This window comes from Dermacentor albipictus, chromosome 10 (assembly GCF_038994185.2).
Source record: "Dermacentor albipictus isolate Rhodes 1998 colony chromosome 10, USDA_Dalb.pri_finalv2, whole genome shotgun sequence".
Taxonomy (NCBI): Eukaryota; Metazoa; Arthropoda; class Arachnida; order Ixodida; family Ixodidae; genus Dermacentor; species Dermacentor albipictus.
Window position 1 is genome coordinate 55,772,876 of NC_091830.1, and position 6,000 is coordinate 55,778,875.

A 6,000-nucleotide genomic window follows, 5' to 3' on the forward strand; every position below is an offset into this window, starting at 1 on the left:
TAGGATCGTGCGCCCCGGAGGCGTCGTGGAAAGCCTAGCAAGCTGGGCGCGCTGCTGGGCTTCGGCAATTTCTTCCAGCGTGTTGTGCATGCCCAGCTGCTTCAGCTTCTCGTTGCTGGTGCAGGTCGGAATGCCGAGGGCTTGCTTCGTGACCTTTCTGATTTGGGCATTAAGTCTGTCTCTTTCGCATCGTGACCAATTGGGCATTGCCGCAAAGTATGCGAAGTGAGAAGTGACGAACGCGTGTATGAGTTTGATGAGATTATGTTCCTTGAGGCCCCCGTGTCTACTTGCAGTTCTTCTGATGAGCCCGATAGTGTTGTTGGTCTTGGTGATGAGCTTCTGAACCGTACAGGCATTGACAGCTTTAGTCTCTACGATCATACCCAGGACTCTGATTTGTCGACGCACGGTATGGCGTGCCCCGAATTGGTTCGTAGGGTAATTTCTTGATTATAATCAAAACCTGACGAGTATGGCTTGCGGCCCATCTGCGTGGGTCTGCGTACGAGCAGCTCCGACTTGGTAGGCGAGCATTCCAGTCCTGTGGGAATTAGAAATTCTTCTACCCTATTCACTGCTTCTTGCAAGATGTCCTGCACCATGCCCGGGGTTCTGTTGGAGACGCACATGATGATATCATCTGCGTATATGGTGTGCTGGAGCCCGTGGATCTGTCCGAGTTTCTCAGCAAGTCCCGCCATGGTAAGGTTGAAAAGCATAGGGGACATGACCGAGCCTTAGAGGTGCCCCTGCTCCCCAGCGAGAGTGTCTCCGTGGAGAGGTCGGCATATCGGAGCGTAGCCGTCCTGTTATCCAAGAATGACTTGACGTACGCGTGGAATCTACCTCCGAGGTTGATGTCGGAAATAGTGTCCACAATGTATTGGTGAGAGAGGTTATCGAATGCTTTCTCGAGGTCCAACCCTAGAATGGCCTTGGCGTTTCTAATGGGATCAACAATGATTTGGTGCTTGATTAAAATCATGGTGTCTTGAGTTGATAGACTGGGTCTAAGTCCGATGAGGGTGTGTGGTAACAGTCCCTTGTTTCCGAGGAATCTGGAAACTGTCCTGAACGGCGTGTTCCGCAGCCTTACCCACGCACGACGTGATTGATATGGGTCTGAGGTTCTAGACGCCCGAGGGCTTGTTGGGCTTTGGGATTATGTCCGTGGTGGCGTGCTTCCATTCCGGCGGGGCCCTACCGGAAGCCCAGACCTGACTGATTCGTTCCACTAGGAACCGGACGGAGTCTTCGTCCAAGTTACGAAAAGCCTTCTTACTAATACCGTCCGGACCTGGACCCGATGTGCCATTCAAGGTTTGAAGGACGGTCCTGATTTCTTCCACGGTGAAGGGTTTGTCGAGATCGGGGTCGTCCGCGCCCGTGTACGGGGAACTGGGTGCCTCGGCCTCGTTTTTGTGGCTGCTCGAGAGTGTCATGTATCCCTCGGCAAGTCTTGCCATAAATTCCTGCTCGTTGGAGCTTTTCAGTTCGCGTTTCGTTATCTTTTCAGCCGCCTTCATCTGGGAGCTCCTGGTTTGACCTTTGTTGAGAAGGTGTTTGAGCAGGTTCCAGGATTTTCCCGATGTCGTGCTGCCATCAGCCATTGCTCATACTTCGTCCCGTTGTTGGTTGGAGAGTACCACACAGTGGTGCCCAATGTCCTTGTTCAGTAGTGCGACCTTTTTCCTAAGTCTTCTATTGAGTCTCTGGGTACGCCATTTCTGCAATATGGATCTTTTCACTTCCAGAATGTGAGCGAGCTTAGCGTCCATCCCGATTGTCTGGATATCTGTTTTTATTTCTTTGGTCGCGTTACGGGCGTCCTCTATGAGTTCTTGCGCCCATTGTTCAAGTGTAGCGGGCTTGTCGGTACGTTCCTTTCTTACCTGTCTAAACGCATCTCAATCCGTGTATCTCCATTTTGGTAGTGGTTTCAAGGCGATTGCTATTGACGTTTGCACAATTTAATGGTTATTGCCGAGGTCACGTTTGCACAATTCAATGGTTATTGCCGAGGTCGTCACCGCTATTATGCCAGGTGGCTCCCTCGTTGTTGAGGACGAATGTGAGGTCTGGGGTGGTGACCCTCGAGACCGAGTTGCCCATCCTGGTGGGGCAGAGCGCGGATGTGATCAGGTTGAGCCCCATCTCTTCCGCATCGGTGGCAAGATTTCTGCCTTTTGCGCTGGTGACGCCATAGCCTCATTCTACGTTTAGGGCGTTGAAATCCGCGGAAATAATCAGCGGGTTCTCCCCGGCTTTGTCCCTGGCCTTCTTCAACTTTCTTGTGAAACTTTGCGTTCTGTGGTTCGGGCTGCTGTACGTGTTGAGTGATAGTATGCTCTTGGCCTTTTTGCCTTTCGGAAAGACTTCGATGAACAGGTGCTCGCATTTGCTGTCTGGATTACTTCTGTCAATTTTGGCCCACGCGAGCCTGTTACTGATAAACCTCGCTACGCCGCTGCAGGCTTTTGTGGGTGGAACGGCAATTGTTTCATATCCTGGAAGTGTGCGTGTGTCGGTGTTGGTGTCTTGAATGAGTATGATGTCCGGCTTGTCTGTAGTGTGTCTGATGTGTTGTTGCAGGACCGATTTCTTGTGGCGGAACCCACAACAATTCCATTGCCAGAAATAAGCTTGCCTTGATTGCTCGTTTGCGCTAGGTGCCTTTCGGCTGGTTCTCGCTTATTTGCCTTCTCTCTTCCTGCTTTCTACTTTGGTTGCGGACTTTACCGCCATTTTGAGTATGATGATATCGCTTGTTGCAGTGTTCCTTCTGACCATGTGTGAGGCGGGTGAGTTGACCGGTGCCATGGAGTGAGTAAAGACGGTTCTGTCGAGACCCTCGATCCTGGCGCCGACGCCCTTCTCCATCACTTCTACCCTGCCTATTAGGCGGTCGACCACCTCCACTAGTCTGTCGTGCCCCTGCTTTAGTGACTCGACATTGAATTGTATTTGACCTAGGGTACTAAGGACCTTGTCCAATTTACCGTCTATGTCCTTGGCAGGCGTGTCGATTCCGTGGTCTTGGCCTTGCATTTCTTGGTGGCTGGTGTGCCCACGAGTGGTGTTTGACTAACCGTTTGTGATTCCGCTACGCTGCAGGGATTGGGACTGGGTGAAGTGTCCATGTGCGTGTCCTGTGTCTGCGCATTTGGTGTGACGATTTGCGTTTTAAGCAATCTGTTTTCGTTAGCCAGTTCTGTCAGTGTGCGCCTGAGTTGAGCGTTCTCGTGCTCGAGTGCTTTGATTCTCTCTAAGATGTCTTTGTGTACACTATTATCTGGCCGCGCTTGCAAGCTCACCTGAGATTGGTCCCTCAGTGGCCCGCAGTGAGTGGGCAGCGTCCCTGCTGTGGCGGAGGCCTGGCATCCCGCTGTCGCCTTCACTCACAGGACCCAGCTGTTCGCTCCGGTCGCGGGTGCGAAACGCACCCCCGATGTGGAGCGGCCCCGGCTCCCAGGTGCGCGGGATTGGCTCCACCAACCTCTGCTGGCCGATCGGGATCCCGAACTCCCTCTGGGTCTGGAGCATCCTCTGGACGCGCGCTGTCCGTCTGGCTGCTGCACCGCACCTGTGCCGTTTAGCCTTAAAGGACTCGTCGCTCTTTCTCGAAGTTTCTTGGACGCAATGGCTGCCTGCTTGTTCTCGATTCTTCGCTTGCGTACCACGTACGGGATCTGGTATCTGCATTCCTTGCTGGCCGTGGGATGTTTCTCGCCGCACAGCGCGCAAGAGACTTCTTCACAAGCGTGATCTGCTCCGGGGTCTGCAATGCTGCAGTCCCTGCAAGTCTGCTTCTCTGGTTTGGGGCATACGTCGGCTCGGTGCCCTAGTTTGTCACAAGCCTTACATTTGGCGATCTGCTTCCTGTAGAGTGAGCACTCGCCTAAAGAGTTCTCTCGGGGGAGGGTTCTTCTGGCATCCCCACAAGATGTGATCTAGGTCCGCCAAGGGGCAGCTACAATGTTTGCAGTTTGGTGAATATTCATCACCGGTCATTACAGCTAGCCTTTTTGGACTAAGTACAGGTCTACTCTGTACTCTCCTGAGGTTAGTGGCCTGTATTCTTGTCAGTGTCTCGTGTGGGGATGGATATATTCGCCTGGATTCGGGGTAACAGACGGTCATTTCGTTATTGGTGTGGATACCTTCATGTTGGTCAAACCCGTTGGGGAAGCCCATCTCCCGGTTACTAGCTGCTCGGGCGGCTAGGTGGGCGGCCTCATTGCCAAGGTGGCCCGCATGAGCGGGTACCCTCACCAACTTCAGTTGATTGAGGTTTTTGTTGATGATTCTGAATGCTCGAGGGGAAATGAAACCTGAGGTGTAGTTACGAATCGCTGTTTTCGAGTTGGATATAATAATCTTGGTGCCCGGAATGGAGGTGCCCATGGAGATGGCGGCCTCTTCCGCCTCCGCAATGGAAGATGTGTTTACCGTCACACAGCTGATGGTGTGTCCATCGCCATTCGGCAGGTGCTGCATGCGGTCATCGGACACTTCAGTGAGACATGGACCGTGCAGCTGCTGGCATCAGTGAACCTGGATCTGCGCAGGGTCTGCACAGACAGCGTCTTTCTGTCTGCAATTTTCGTCCACAAGCTGTCACCCTCTCGTCAGCACATCACCTAGCCTGCACCCCAGACGCTTGGAAATGCCTACTTAAGGAACAGCATCGCTCGGCTTCTTTGCAGTCAGCTGCAAATACGTTCCTGGAGCAAATCATTTCATGCCTTTCGGCAGGTGAGCCTTTTGCTGTTACTTATTTTACCGTTGTAATTTTTTGCCGCTGACTGCACAGAGATGCCTTCTCATTGTGCTGCTTGCTGTAAGCCGTTACCTTCCGATGCGAAATTTTTAACATGTTCTGCTTGCCAAGAAGGTTTCCACCTTGGAAAACGATGCTCTACAGTAGTTGAAAACAGCTACGAAAAATTAGTACAGGTAAACGTGAAACCTGGCTATGCCAAACTTGTCGACCGGAAAAAAGCACACAAGGAGACTTGACACACACAGCAAAAGAAGAATCGTTCGCACGGCAATTTACTGCTGTAAATGAAAAACTAGACCGACTTGCATCTAGCGTAGAAATACTCGCCAGGAAAGTCCAGGAACTTCTAACATTCAAGGACTCAGTTGGAAAGATTGATAACGCAATACAGGTAGTGCAGACTTTAATAGAATTTCTTTCCACAATATATGACTGGGTATTGGGGGCAGTTAACAAAAATCAGACGGAGGTGGCGGAATTACGTTCCAAGGTTGACTCGCTGTTTTCTACCGTCGAGTTTCAGTCAGACTTGATCGACAAAATAAGTGAGCAAATGAAGGAAATGGAGCAGTACAGTAGAAGAAAGAATTTCGAGATCCACGGATTTCCCAGCAAGCCGAAGGAGAACTTGCATTCCTTCCTCAGTGATCTTGCGCAACAACTTGAGGTACCTAACTTTGCGGCAACTCAAGTCTCTGCACTACCTGTATGGACAGTAGGGACGTACTGCACCAGCTATTGTTGTCCAGATGTGCTCCGTTGAAGCGAAGGAACAATGGCTTCGATCACGTAAAAACTTTCCAGGATTAGTTCAAAATGATTTTCCACGGTTGTATTTCAATGACAACGTCACAAGGGTTAATCGTGAACTGTTCTGGCTAGGTTAGACTAAAGCAATGGAAATGTCCTTCAAATACGCCTTGAAAAGAAATGGCAAGGTGTTTGCAAGGAAAGCAGACGGCGCTCCACTCATTCGAAATAATAAAACAAAATTGACATTGAGAGGCTTATCTAGTCATCGGTAGTACTTTCAAGGTTTGCGATGACCTTTTAGAAGTTTCGCGGTTTTTTTTATATACGGGTAACGACGCTTTCTATGTTACTCACGTAAACATCAGAAGCATTCGTAAGCACTGGGACCATTTATAAGCCATTCTATCTTCTGTTCCACTGCTCTTTGCTGTCATCGTACTCACCGAGATAAATATCTCGCC

The 6,000-nt window shown here is 50.7% G+C and overlaps 1 protein-coding gene across 1 annotated transcript in view; it reads left to right on the forward strand.

Annotated features, from left to right (window-relative positions):
* The window catches only part of LOC135917054 (uncharacterized), a 68,176-nt gene extending 63,418 nt beyond the window's left edge, over window positions 1-4,758 (forward strand). Inside the window, exon 6 of the mRNA XM_070527988.1 lies at window positions 4,492-4,758. The gene's annotated coding sequence lies outside the window, so the exon portion shown is untranslated. The remainder of the gene's footprint in view (window positions 1-4,491) is intronic.
* Window positions 4,759-6,000: the final 1,242 nt, after the last annotated feature.